At 47.8% G+C, this 13,272-nt stretch overlaps 1 pseudogene; it reads left to right on the plus strand.

Moving 5' to 3' along the window:
- Nucleotides 1-5,977: 5,977 nt before the first annotated feature.
- On the plus strand, nt 5,978-10,411 carry LOC119271777 (annotated as a pseudogene).
- Nucleotides 10,412-13,272: the final 2,861 nt, after the last annotated feature.

Here is a 13,272-nt window from a genome sequence, read left to right on the forward strand (position 1 = left end):
TCAGATTCTCCTGAACCAGTTTCAAATTCAGCTCGAGCTGAATGTGCTTGTTTTTCAGCTCAGAGTAGCGAGCCACAAGATCACAGGAGTTCTGCGAAGAACCAATCGACTAAATGTCAAATATAATTCACTTCCGAGTGAAAAAGGAAAAGTCACGCGTTTCTAAGACTACAGCCGAATACAAGCATTCGACTGTAGTCTCGGGGACTACACCCAGTGGGTGCACTCAGCGTGCCCCCACTAATCCTATTGAAGATAAAGTCGACCAGTCGACCTCAAAAAAGAGATATATTCTTTAAGACTGTAATCGACTGCCAGCAGTCGACCACAGTCTCGGGGACTACACCCAGTGGGTGCACTCAGTGTGCCCCCACCGGTTTGCGAAATCCATTCGACATAGTCGAATGACGGAAAGACTAAACTTATGAAGCCTAAGACCGACTGCCAGCAGTCGACCTTAGCCTTGGAGACAGAGTCGACCAGTCCACCGGTTTGCGAAATCCAGTCGCCATAGTCGAATGACGGAAAGACTGAAATTATAAAGCCTAAGGCTGACTGCCAGCAGTCGACCTTAGCCTTGGGGACTACACCCAGCGGGTGCACTCAGCGTGCCCCCGCTAACACGGAGTTTAACTCGACACACCCAGTGGGTGACTACTATAAATTCTGGAAAGAAAAGTTTTTGATAGCATATCCTAACAGAACAAACGGTGGTCGACTGACCTGAACATTGCTTTGGAGGGCCGAACTGGCGTCGTAAGCTGCCTGGCTCGCATCCCGGATGGTCTTCAACTGCTCCATCATGATCCCTGCCTGGCGTATCGCCTCCTTCGCTGCGCCAGCTTGGTCCTCTGGGACGTGGTGCATCGTGAAGAGGGAGGGCTGCGGAGCACTCATCAGTGGATCTGCGAAGGACACGGTGTGTCGAGTGGTGTTCTCCTCCTCCGCGACCAGAGTCTCAGGCACCGTCACATCCTGGGTCACCCTGCTGGCAGACGCTTTCCTACTCCTTCTGTACTTCAGCGGTTCCTCATCTTCATCATCATCAGGGAGAGTGATAACAATATTGGATGGAGCTACAGAAAAGAATCAGGATTAGATCATGAGTCAGTCGACTAAAGACGGTGTTAAGAGTATAGTACCAGGTTTTGAGGTTGCTGCGTCCTCCATCTCATGGTCGTCAGCCCGGGCCGAGGTCTCAGAAGTAGCAGCACTGCAACTCCAAAGAGTCAGTCGACTAACTCTAGCGCCAACCAGAGATAAAGTTCACACAAAACAAGAAGACTTAAGCAACACGATTACCCTGATATGGTGGGGATGGACACCTTCATCTTCGGCAGGTGCTTGGTCGGCTTCGACGGGGCCGCCCTGGGCTGCTTCGACGCCTTTTCAGTCGGCGCCGGAGAGGTGGTCCGAGGGCGCTTGGTAGACTGTGTAACAGTCGCAACCCCCTCGCCGCGTTCGGTCGCAGGGTCATGGACAAGTTTCGACCGCCTTTCCGAGCGCGGTGGTGCGACCTCCTCCTCCTCCTCCTCTCCCTCGTCCTCATCGTCATCATCATCATCGTCATCATCATCATCATCAGCCTCAGCGGTGTCCGAGTCCCACTCCTCCTCCTGGCTCTCGCCCCCGCTCGCTTCTCCCTCCTCGGTCGGAGCCTGTGCTCCATTGGGCATCGAGTACATCTCAGTGAGGGCCTGATAGACATCAAGACAAAGATCAGTCGACCGATCAGCAGAGAAAACAGAAATAAATGTGACGAGAATACAATGGGAAGTGGAGCAGACATACCTTGTTTGGATCACTGTGGCAGTCGAGTGGAGGAATCCTTCTGGCTCCGCGAGGGTTATCTTTGTTCCCAGTAACAACGGCCATCCACCTTTCCAGAGTGGTATCGTCGACTGTTTCTGGATTGACCCGAGTCACATCCTCAGTCCCGCAGTACAACCACATGCAATGGCTCCGGAACTGAAGAGGCTGGATTCGACGCCTAAGGAAAACCTCCAGGAGATCCATACCCGTCACTCCCTCCCGAACCAACTGAACTACGCGCTCCATCAGCATCTTCACGTCAGCTTTCTCCTCCGGAATCAACTTCAAAGAGGAGGGCTTGTTCACTCGGTCCATGGTAAATTGAGGGAGTCCACTCGACTGCCCCGGCGTCGACTGATCCTGGCAGTAGAACCAGGTCGACTGCCAGCCTCTGACTGACTCGGGAAATGTCATGGCTGGGAAGGTGCTCTTGTTCCTCACCTGGATCCCCAGACCTCCACACATGTGGACAACTCGGGTTCTTTCGTCGCCTGGGCTCGCCTTCTTCGCGGTTTGAGAGCGACACGTGAATATGTGCTTGAACAAGCCCCAATGCGGTCGAAAGCCCAGAAAACTCTCACACATGGACACAAACGCGGCAAGATAGGCGATAGAATTCGGGGTGAAGTGGTGGAGTTGCGCTCCAAAGAAGTTCAAGAAACCACGGAAGAAAATGCTCGGCGGCAAAGAGAATCCGCGGTCGACATGGGTAGCCAGAAGCACGCACTCACCCTCTTCCGGCTGAGGCTGCCACTCTTTCCCCGGAAGCCTCGCAGCTCCATGAGGGATCAGGCCCTCGTTGGCCATGTCGAGAAGATCCTTCTCCGTGATGGTCGACTGGATCCAATCTCCCTGGACCCAGCCTTTCGGCAGGCGAGATCTAGACGAAGACCCGCCGCGGCTGGTGGATCTCCCCTTCGCCTTCTCCGTCGCCGACGCCTTCTTCGCGCGCTCCAGCGCCGCCGTCTTCTCCTTGACCATGGCTACCGGCGAGGCGCGTGAGAAGAAGTTGTGCGGAGGCGAGAGCGTGCGCGTTGGGCGGAGACGAAGGGAGCAGAGAGAGAATGCTGAGGCACTGTTCAAAAAACCCTCGCCGGGCCCATTTATAAGATCCCTTCCGAGTGGATGACAGGTGGGCCCGGTCGATCTAATCATATCCTGTAACAGTTGCGCAAGCGTGATACGTGGCGAAAAAAGCGGCGCGGGAATCGAGGCGTCTATGCCCCGTCCCATCCGAGCACCGCGGTCCGCTCCGCTTCACGCGCTCCCCCAAATTCCATATCCCGCGGAATTCGCGGACGGCAGATCAGTCTGCCAGACGCGGGATTTCCTGCGATCCGTCGCTCGAAAATCAGCGAAGTCCAAAAAGATCACTCGACGAAGAAGAAGAATGGATCGAGTTGACTGAAGAAAAGTTGTTCACTATCAACAGAGAGAATTTTTTGGTTCAAAAACAACGCACAACCAGTATGCAAAAGCTAATCAGAAACAACATCAACTCCTTCATCACTCAAGCCTCAATCCATTCGGGGGCTAATGATGGAGTCACATACCTAGGGTAGGGTCACGAACCTGATCTAAGTACCCTGCCCGAGGACACCCTTAGAAGAGATCACCTTCCAGTTGACCTACGAGGGACTCACTCGACTGACTTGAAGGACTCGACCACGAAGACTCACTCGACCACCAGAAGGTCAAGAAGCACTCTGCACTGCAACGGCCTGTAATTAAGTAGACTTTATGATAGTAAAGACACTTTATGTGGGGCGTTACCTGTAACGCCCCGGACTTAATACACCTTAAACCCTTCATTACGTGGGCTGGCTGGGGACCTGGCGCACTCTATATAAGCCACCCCCCTCCACAGGCAGAAGGGTTCGGCACCTTGTAATCCATATACACAAGATCCACTCGACCGCCTCCGGGCTCCGAGACATAGGGCTTTTACTTCCTCCGAGAAGGGCCTGAACTCGTACATCTCTTGTGTTTACAACCTCTCCATAGCTAGGACCTTGCCTCTCCATACCTACCCCCCACTCTACTGTCAGACTTAGAACCACGACACCGGTGTCGAGGCACCACCCCGTAGCCTTGTCCTTCCCGGAGCCATCGCCGAGAAGAGCGTGTGCTTTTGGCTCATCGAGGTGGATGAAAGCCTTTGCGACTGGAGTCGCCGAGGGTAGCTCGATGCTTGCATGCGCCATGAACAGAGCCGTCTCCTCCTCCTTCGCCTGTGCGACGTGAGCCTGGCCTTGTCGTGGTTGCCGACACTCATTGGCCCAATGGCCAAACCGGCCACAGTTGTGGCAAGTGTTGTCTTGTGCCGGCTTGGGCTTGCCAGCGGCGCCGTCCTTGGCGCCTCCGCGGGCGTCACCTTCGGCACGTCCTTGTGCCCTGCCCGGGGGGCCTCTTCGCGCCTTACGCTGCTTGCCACGCTTGCGGCCGCCCGTCGAGGAGGAAGGCTCCCCCTTTTTCCTATCACCAAGGCTGGGATCCCACTGCTCCCGAGTTAGGAGCAGCTTCCCGCCGGTGGTGACGGGCCCCGAGGGAGGCTGTGGCTCGTCGGTGTCGACGACCTTGAGTCGACCTATCGCCTCCTCGATCGTCATCGTGGATAGGTCCAACGACTCGATCGAGCGAGCCATCTGCTTGTACTTCTCGGGAATGCACCGAAAAAGCTTCTTGACAGCTCTCTCCTCGGTGTAGGTGGCATCGCCAAACTTCACCATCTTCTGCAGCAGAGTGTTGAGACGGAGAGCAAAGTCATCAACGTCCTCACCTGGCTTGAAGCCCAGGTTCTCCCACTCCTTACGAAGTGCCTGCAGGGTGGACTTGCGAGCACGGTCGCTGCCGATGCGTGCTGCGGCGATGGCGTCCCAAGCCTCCTTGGCAGTCCGCTTGTTGGAAAGCGAGAAATTCATCTCGGGCGGGACTGCGGCGATGAGGGCGTCCAGTGCCCGTCGATCCTCTAGGTGGTCGACGTTGCTGTCCTGGACTGCCTCCCACATGCGCCGCACCTGGAGCCTGACCTTCATGATCCCGGCCCACTCGACGTAGTTGGTTTTAGTGAGGGTAGGCCACCCAACACTGGAACCAACATCCCTGACCACAGTCCGGACCTCGTAGAGGCTGCGGTCCTGGTCGTTGCAGCCGCCGTCGCGGTGCGTGCCTCCACCTGGAGCGCGGGCGTGCTCGGCTGCCCACTGCGCCGTCCGCTCCTGCGCCACTTTGGCGCGATCTGCGTTGGCGCCGTCGTCCGCAGGCGCGGAGCTGCTGGAGCTGCCGGGGCTGCCGCGGAGTGCCTTGGCATCCGCCGTAGCCTCACGGGCTGCTTCTGCTGCTGCTGCTGCTTCTACCTCCGCCCTGGCTGCTTCTACCTCCGCTCTGGCTGCTGCCAGCTCCGCTGCAGCCAGCCTCGACACTCTTGCCGCCGCAGCAGCCGCTGCTACAGCCGCTCGCTCACGCTCCTCTGCCACGGCGCGCTCGGCCTCTTGCCGGCGCCGCATGCTCGAGGTAGCCGTGTGCTGAGAGCGACCTGCAGACATGGCTCGCTGCAGGGGGGCTGTTGCGTGAAGAGGAGGCTGAGGAAGACGAGCTGCTGCTCGACAGTCCGGAGGGAGGAAGGTAACCAGAGGCAGACGGAGTAGCTGCTGCTACCGACTTGGGCTGCTCACAGGAAATGCTCAAGGTGCAGGTTAACCTGGCTCTGATACCACTTGTTAGACCTTTCAGCCTGAGCGTTGATAGATGTGGATGACACTAGGAGAGTTGGGACAATTTTCGTTGGTTTATTTCTCACACAATGCCATGCCAACCCGAGGGGTTGGGGATACATATTTATAGGCTGCTAGCCAGCCAAGGCATATGCTAAGATGCTGCCAAGATGCCAGTCTAAGATGCTAGTCTAAGATGCTAGTCTAAGATGCTAACTGACAGTCCTTGATGGTCAAGAACAGAACTCTATCCTAACCGCCAGTCCTTGATGGTCCAGGACTTTATCCTCCTAACTGCCACAAGGACCATGTGCTGCAGCCCCACAAGGACCCTAGTACACAGACTTATCCATCATATACCGCCGTCCCCGCTTCGTTGCGGAGAAAAATAAATCGATCGAAGCGAGACCCCCTAAACCCCAAACCCCAAAACCCTCTTACGTTCCGGCGGCATGGATCAGGATGAGACGCCGATCGCGCTGGAGGACGGGTGGCGGGACATGGAGGCCGGCATCGCCAGGCTCAAGCGCATCCTCCACGGTGTCGACGGCACCAGCTTCACCTCCCAGGAGTACATCAACCTCTACACGTACGTACGCTCGCTCGCACGCGCGGCGGCTCGCCCTTTCCATCTAGGGCCATGTACTTCTTCTCCGGCGTGCTTTTTTCCTGCACCCGAAAACTCCAATCTGCCTGACCTAATTCTTCGCTGTGGCAGAATGATCTTCAACATGTGCACGCAGAAGCCGCCGTACGACTACTCGGAGCAGCTCTACAAGCGCTACAAGCAGGCCCTCCAAGAGTACATCAAATCCACCGTACGTCCGTTTCTTAGTTGGTCGAGTTAATTAGATTGCTTCTTTTAATTGTGATCTTAATTTGTTGTAAGATTGCTCTTAACGCCAGTCGCCCGCCTCTATAAAGTTGCGCATGCCGTTCCCCTCAGATTGTAGGCGTTGCTTAATTTCTTTTCTGGCCATGTTATAGGTCTTGCCCTCGTTGACGAGCAAGCACGGCGAGTTCCTGCTGAGGGAATTGGTGGAGAGGTGGAAGAACCACAAGGTGATGGTCAGGTGGTTGACCAGGTTCTTCCACTACCTCGACCGCTACTATGTTTCGCGCAAGTTGCTTCTGCCGCTCAAAGAGCTCGGCTTGAGCTGCTTCCATGATCTAGTAAGTCTCTGTGTTCCTGGACGATACTTTTCACCGGAGCCTCCGCTCATGAGCAATTTGTTATTTTTCCTGTGCAAGGTTTGAACATGTAGTAATTGGTTGTGTTGCCCTTTATAGGTTTTCGGCGGGCTGAAAACAACATTGACGACGATTGTTATCGACATGGTAAGCCTTGCCCAATGCTGCTTTTTGCCCCCTTCTTCTGGCACATTTTTTTACAAAGATGATGAGTTACAGCATTAATTCGTGCTCCTGCGGTTGTCTTTAACAGGTTGATAATGAGAGGGAAGGCCAGCTTATAGACCGTGCTCTTCTGAAGGATGTTGTTGGTATCTATCTCGAAATTGGACAGGGAAGTGTGAGTCTCTATGAGCTTGATTTCGAAAAAGCTTTTTGCAAGGGTACCACAGATTACTATTCTAAAAAGGCACAAACCTGGATGCTGGAGGGTTCCTGCCCTCAGTACATGCTCAAGGTTAGGTTTCTGTGTTATGACTGAAATTATATCAAGTTAAATCAAATGTAAGGATACCTTCTGACTGGTACTCTCTGCTTATATAGGTGGAGGACAGCTTACAGAAAGAGAAAGAGCGAGTAGGCCATTACTTGCATGCTTCAACTGAAGAGAAGTTGCTAGAGGTTTTTAATCAGTTATTTATTTTGGTGTTTCTATAATAAGCTTTCTGTTATTCTCCGTGTTAAGCTTTTTCACGCAACGGAAATTTAACCTTAATGTTTACAGGTTACTATATTGGAACTCATAAGTTGGCGCGCAGAAGAAATTTTGTATAAGGAAAATTCTTGATGCAGAGTGTTGCTTTTAGATGGAAAGGTTTGATGTTTCTAATTTATGCCTTGCATATTTAACATTTGGATTGTGGATTTACTAAATATTTAGGCTGTTTTATTTTACTGTAGTCTGAGGATCTATCAAGAATGTACAGGCTCTTTTCCAAGGTAGACGCTGGGCTGTTTCATGTATCGAAAATATTTAAGGAGGTATATATAGTGACAACCTCATGTTAGGCTTTAATGCGTTGCACCTTTTACGATAGTAAGATCTAATCAAGATGCCTACTTCTATGCAGCATGTCAAGGAAGAGGGCATGTCCTTGTTGAAACATGCAGCAGATGCTGCCAACGGCACAAAGGTGGGTAATCCATGTCTTCTCCCTCTGTTCTACAAAGGTGGATCAATGTTGGCATCATCATATTAAAATCTCGAATTCCTTTAGTAATTCTCAATCGATTGTCATTTTTCACTCTGTTATAAACCAGTTTCGTGGGAGTACATGTATAATAAACGTGCTGATTAGTTGACATATCCCTTGATTAAATTTTAGAGGAATTTTTGAGAGACTCTTATTGAATGCTAGATTTGTGTTGAATTATTCCTTCTTGAATGATTATTATATGCTTAAATGTCATTGCATATAATAAATCTTCATAATGTGGTGAGTATATTTTATTCCAAGGTTGCTGGACATAGTCTTCTAGTTTTTGCCAGCTAACTGATTTAGCCGTTTAATTAAAAAGCCTTCTAGTTTTTCTTCTTTTTTTCAAACTTGATATTTTTAAATTTTAAATTGTTAATCGTCCACAGGTGGTCTTTAGAACCATTCTAGTCAACACTTTATTATGCACAACAATTTTCTTATTCTGACTATTCTTGCAATGTCAATATGTTCAGAATGAGAAGAAGGAAGCTGTGGGTTCACCGGAGCAGGTCTGTGTCACTTTAGCATACCTTTGATTAGCACCACCATATATTTGTTCTCTTTTTCTCATGGTTTATTGCTCTGTTTAGGAATTTGTGCGGAAAGCGATTGAGCTCCACGACAAACAGCTAGCATATGTCACCAACTGTTTCCAAGACAACTCAGCATTTCATAAGGTTCGCACGTCAAGTATTTCCATCATTATACTTTGCCGTATCTCAGTTTCATTGTCTGGCGAAACCTGAGCCCGTTCTGTTTGCCTTCTCTATCTCTGTCCTTAATTAGGCTCTTAAGGCGGCCTTCGAAGACTTCTGCAACAAAGATGTTGCTCGTTGTACTAGTGCTGAGTCGCTTGCATCATTCTGTGATAGCATCTTGCGGAAAGGTGGAAGCGAAAAGCTAAGCGACGAAGTTGTAGAAGAGACCCTTGATAAGGTGCACACAGTAACTATGATTCTTTTTCCCACGAGCTTACAATACTATTTTTTTCTTAATGCCGAGCCTTATTTTTCTCCAGGTTGTGACCATTCTCACATACATCAGCGATAAGGATCTCTTTGTTGAGTTTCACAGGTTTGTGTTTTTCTGTTAGCTGGAATGTTACAGTGACACACGCACCTTTACCTAAATAAGAACCAATATGATTTTGAAGAAGATTGAAACTGATCCTGAAAAATGTGTTGCAGGAAGAAGCTTGGAAAGAGATTGCTCTTGGATAAGAGTGCCAATAATGAACACGAGCGAAGCCTCCTTTCCAAGCTCAAGCAGTACTTTGGGGGACAATTTACTTTGAAAATGGAGAACATGATCAATGACGTGACAACAGCAAGAGACCATCAGACAAAGTTTGAAGACTACATGAGCAAAAAATCATCAGATCATCGGGTAGACTTCAGTGTTACTGTTCTGCAGACAGGAAGCTGGCCAAGTTACAAAACCTCAAACATAAATCTTCCTTCCGAGATGGTATATCTATTTACTCCTTCCTTGATCACATATACGTACCCTGATTGGCTTAGCCCCCTATTTGACCCGTGCATATATATATTGGTCTAACTTTAGCTCTTATGCTTTCAGATTAAATGCGTCGAGAATTTCAAAGATTATTACAATTCCAACCAGAAATCCAAAAGGCTTACTTGGGTCTATTCCATGGGAAATTGCAATATCGTTGCAAAGTTTGACGCCAAACCTTTTGAGCTGATTGTTACAACATATCAGGTACTCCCCGCTATTTTAAACCCTTGACAAAGTACAAGCGTACAACTACTTCGCTTTGTGAATCGTTTAAAAAACAAACCTTACATTCCCTGCTATTTTGACTGACCAGGCTGCAATGCTTCTGCTATTCAATGGATCTGAACGACTAAGTTACTCTGAGATTGTGACGCAACTAAATCTGCCCGATGACGACGCCATGCGCCTGCTCCATTCACTCTCATGTGCAAAGTATAAGATTCTTAACAAAGTGCCAAGCAACCGAACAATTTCTCCAAATGACGTCTTTCAGGTCAACCACAAATTTACTGACAAAATGAGGAGGATAAAGGTGCGTTCCGTTTCGTAATTCAGTCTTCCTACCTTGTTTCTCAATTTTGCTCTGGTTCTTTCCAGATTAATTCTTGTGTAACCGAATGACTTTGCAATGCGCGTGCAGGTACCACTTCCTCCTACCGACGAGAAGAAGAAGGTTGTCGAGGATGTCAACAAGGACAGGAGGTTCTCGATCGATGCGAGCATCGTGCGCATCATGAAGAGCCGCAAGGTCATGGGCCATCAGCAACTCGTTGCGGAGTGCGTTGAGCAGCTCAGCCGCATGTTCAAGGTCCGTCCATCAAACTCCCAAGTCAATTACTTTTTTGTGATGCTTACTAGCGTATGTCTCTCGTGCAGCCTGACATCAAAATTATCAAGAGGAGGATCGAGGATCTTATCAGCAGGGAATACTTGGAACGAGACCTTGAGACTGCAAACACCTACAGATACTTAGCTTGATTGATGGACCCGTAAAGTTATTAAAGGATTTGTTCAATTTGTTTCTGTTGATAGCATCTAGCCATGCCGAGACGGGGTTGGCTAAAACAGCTATAGTGGGCTCGTTGTTTTGTAAACAATTGTACATTAATACCATTTTGGGGCACTTCCATGAAAGAGAAAGATGTTGAATTACCCAAGTGCTTTATAATCTGTTGAACATCTTGTACCTTTTGATTTCCTGCCTTTTTCATTTTGTCTTGACTTACATCATCTGCAACTACTCGAAATGAACAAAGGCACGATTTGCTTACAACAAACTCACTCACAAAAGGCTAGTACTGTGAAACTAACTTTTCCTCCAATCAAATTTCGAGACGGAGATTTCGGCGATTATACCAAATTCAGCATGCACATTTACAGGAAAGATTATTAATATTAAAGCTATCTCCATCCATGACAAAACAAAATCATCATATTTATTCATGGGATTTGCAGATCTGGCCAACGTGAGGCTTTTTAGACATGATCAGCATCTGTACTTGTACATTTAACCTCTTTTGTTCAGAACAACATATCAAAATTCTGAATTTCACAGACAACTATATTCCCTTTTTTCTCACACCTATAGAAATTTGCAAATCACTTAAGACAACCTGCATGAACCCCGTTACATTTTCATGATTTCTTTTCAAATGACACGAGGCATATTTTTAATGCATCAACATTTTTAAAATACCATGACCAATTTTTTATTGAATGTTGTGAATATTTTTAACTAACTACACGAATTTTACTTATATTTTATTTTTGAATGCTACTCCCGTTTTATAAAATATGCGTGAAAAATGTTTACACTGCATGAACATTTTTCAAAATGCAATTATTTTAATTTAACTAAAAATCATTTCACAAATATAAATAAATGTGAGAAAAGAAAGAACGTAAGGAAGAAACTAACTACTCCCTCCGTTCCAAATTACTTGACTCATATTTATCTAGACACTAAACAAGTATAGATACATCCGTATTTAGACAAATTCAAGTCAACTAATTTGGTACGGAAGGAGTATTACGTACCCTGTCCATTGAGGTGAGGCGAGCTAAGGTCTTGTAATAGGCGAGACATAGTTGCGCCCATAAGAGAGGACATACTGCACAAGCATCATGCTGCATTCAGGTCCTGGGCCAGGACGAGAGGTTGAGCATCTTTGAAAGCCCATAAGTTGAAGTCTAGAACTCCTCTATATACTCCTTTTGATCTCATTTGTCTAAACAAAGTCCCTTTGATCTCACCCGATCTTTAAATCCACAGTATTCTCAAAATTTCATGAACGTTAACACTCATGATCAGTCTTAAAAAAATCTATTTTTTCTAAATTGATGATATTTTACAGAAATTATGAACTTTTCTTGAATCCACAAACATATTTAAAAAAATTATAAAGATTTTTAAAACTTCAGGAACAATATATTGTATTTTTAAAAATCTATGGACTATTTAATATTCATGATATATATTACATAAGTTTTTTAAATCACAAAACTCAAATGAAAAAATAATAATTAGGAGGACTCCCATGTGATGACCGGAAATTGTTAATGGCTTCTTGAAGCCCGATTTTTGGGGAAAAAATAAAAAATCATGTTGAAGTTTCAAACAAATGTGAAAAAATACACATGCATATAGAAAATATACTACATATCTGTAAATTTTCAAGATGAAATACGTTTTGATGTGATCTACAAAACAATTCATGATTCGCTAACACATGTACTATTCACTATAGGAGTTTATGTTTTTTGTGTGTGTAGATGACATCAAAACTTATTTCATCGTGACACTTTAGAGAGATGAAGTATACATCACTATATACATGTCTATTTTTTCACATTTGTTTGATTTTTTTTCATAGTCTCGAGCTCCATGGAGCTCAGGATCCAGAAAATCCTTCTCATGTGACGACGACTAAGCTCCTGGGAAGATTCTAAGAGCTTAATTTGTTTGATGCCAATATTCGGCATGTCAATTGTTGGCAAGTCTAAAAAGTTGGCTATCAATTGGTTGCTTCCCAATTGGCTCTGGCCAATCTCTAAAACCTTGTCAATTTTATTTATTTTTTGGTTTTGCCAAATGTTAGCATCAAACCAATTAGGCCCTAAGAAACCAGCCAATAAATAGACCCTAGTACAATTCAAAGAAGGGTTACTTATGGATCCTAAATTACAAAAATGAATAAATGGTTTTTCCGGACTTCTAAATTTTAAACGAGGAATAAATCATGTATACAACTGAACACCTCCCCCTCGCCATTGCCCCCGCCACAGATCTAGCTGTGCTGATCCCGCGGGTTGCCTCCACGGCGATGAAAACTGGATCCGGCGACTGCGGCCGCTCCACCTCCCCCTCCCCCTTCTCTCGTCCGAGTTCAGGAGGCCAGCGCGGAGTTGGTGAAACTGATTTCGCCGCTCCCGCAGGCGATACTCATGGCGACGGGAGATCTGGGGTGGGTGGAACGGGCAGCGAGGATTCGCGCTGCCGCTGTGGCGTGGATTTGTCGGATCCAGGAGTTGAAAGCAGCAGATCAGGCGGTGGTGGCGGCGAGAGATCCAGAGACGAGAGCTGCGTCAACAAGAGATGCAGATGCTTACCGTTTGAGAGCAGAAGGGGAGCAGAGAAATCTGGCGAGGCGAATCTACGACAAGGCAACAACGGCGGAGAGGCTGAGGATGCCTCCCTTCCCGCACTCCACATCGACAGCGTACGTGCAGTGGGCGAGGGCGGAGGCAAAATCAGAAGATTGCCGCAGATCGATGAGATGGGAAGGCTTGCTGGGGGTGGTGCCTTCGGGTGCACCGCTGCGAGACATCGCGACCTGGCC

Source organism: Triticum dicoccoides, chromosome 3A, assembly GCF_002162155.2.
Source record: "Triticum dicoccoides isolate Atlit2015 ecotype Zavitan chromosome 3A, WEW_v2.0, whole genome shotgun sequence".
NCBI classification, from domain to species: domain Eukaryota; kingdom Viridiplantae; phylum Streptophyta; class Magnoliopsida; order Poales; family Poaceae; genus Triticum; species Triticum dicoccoides.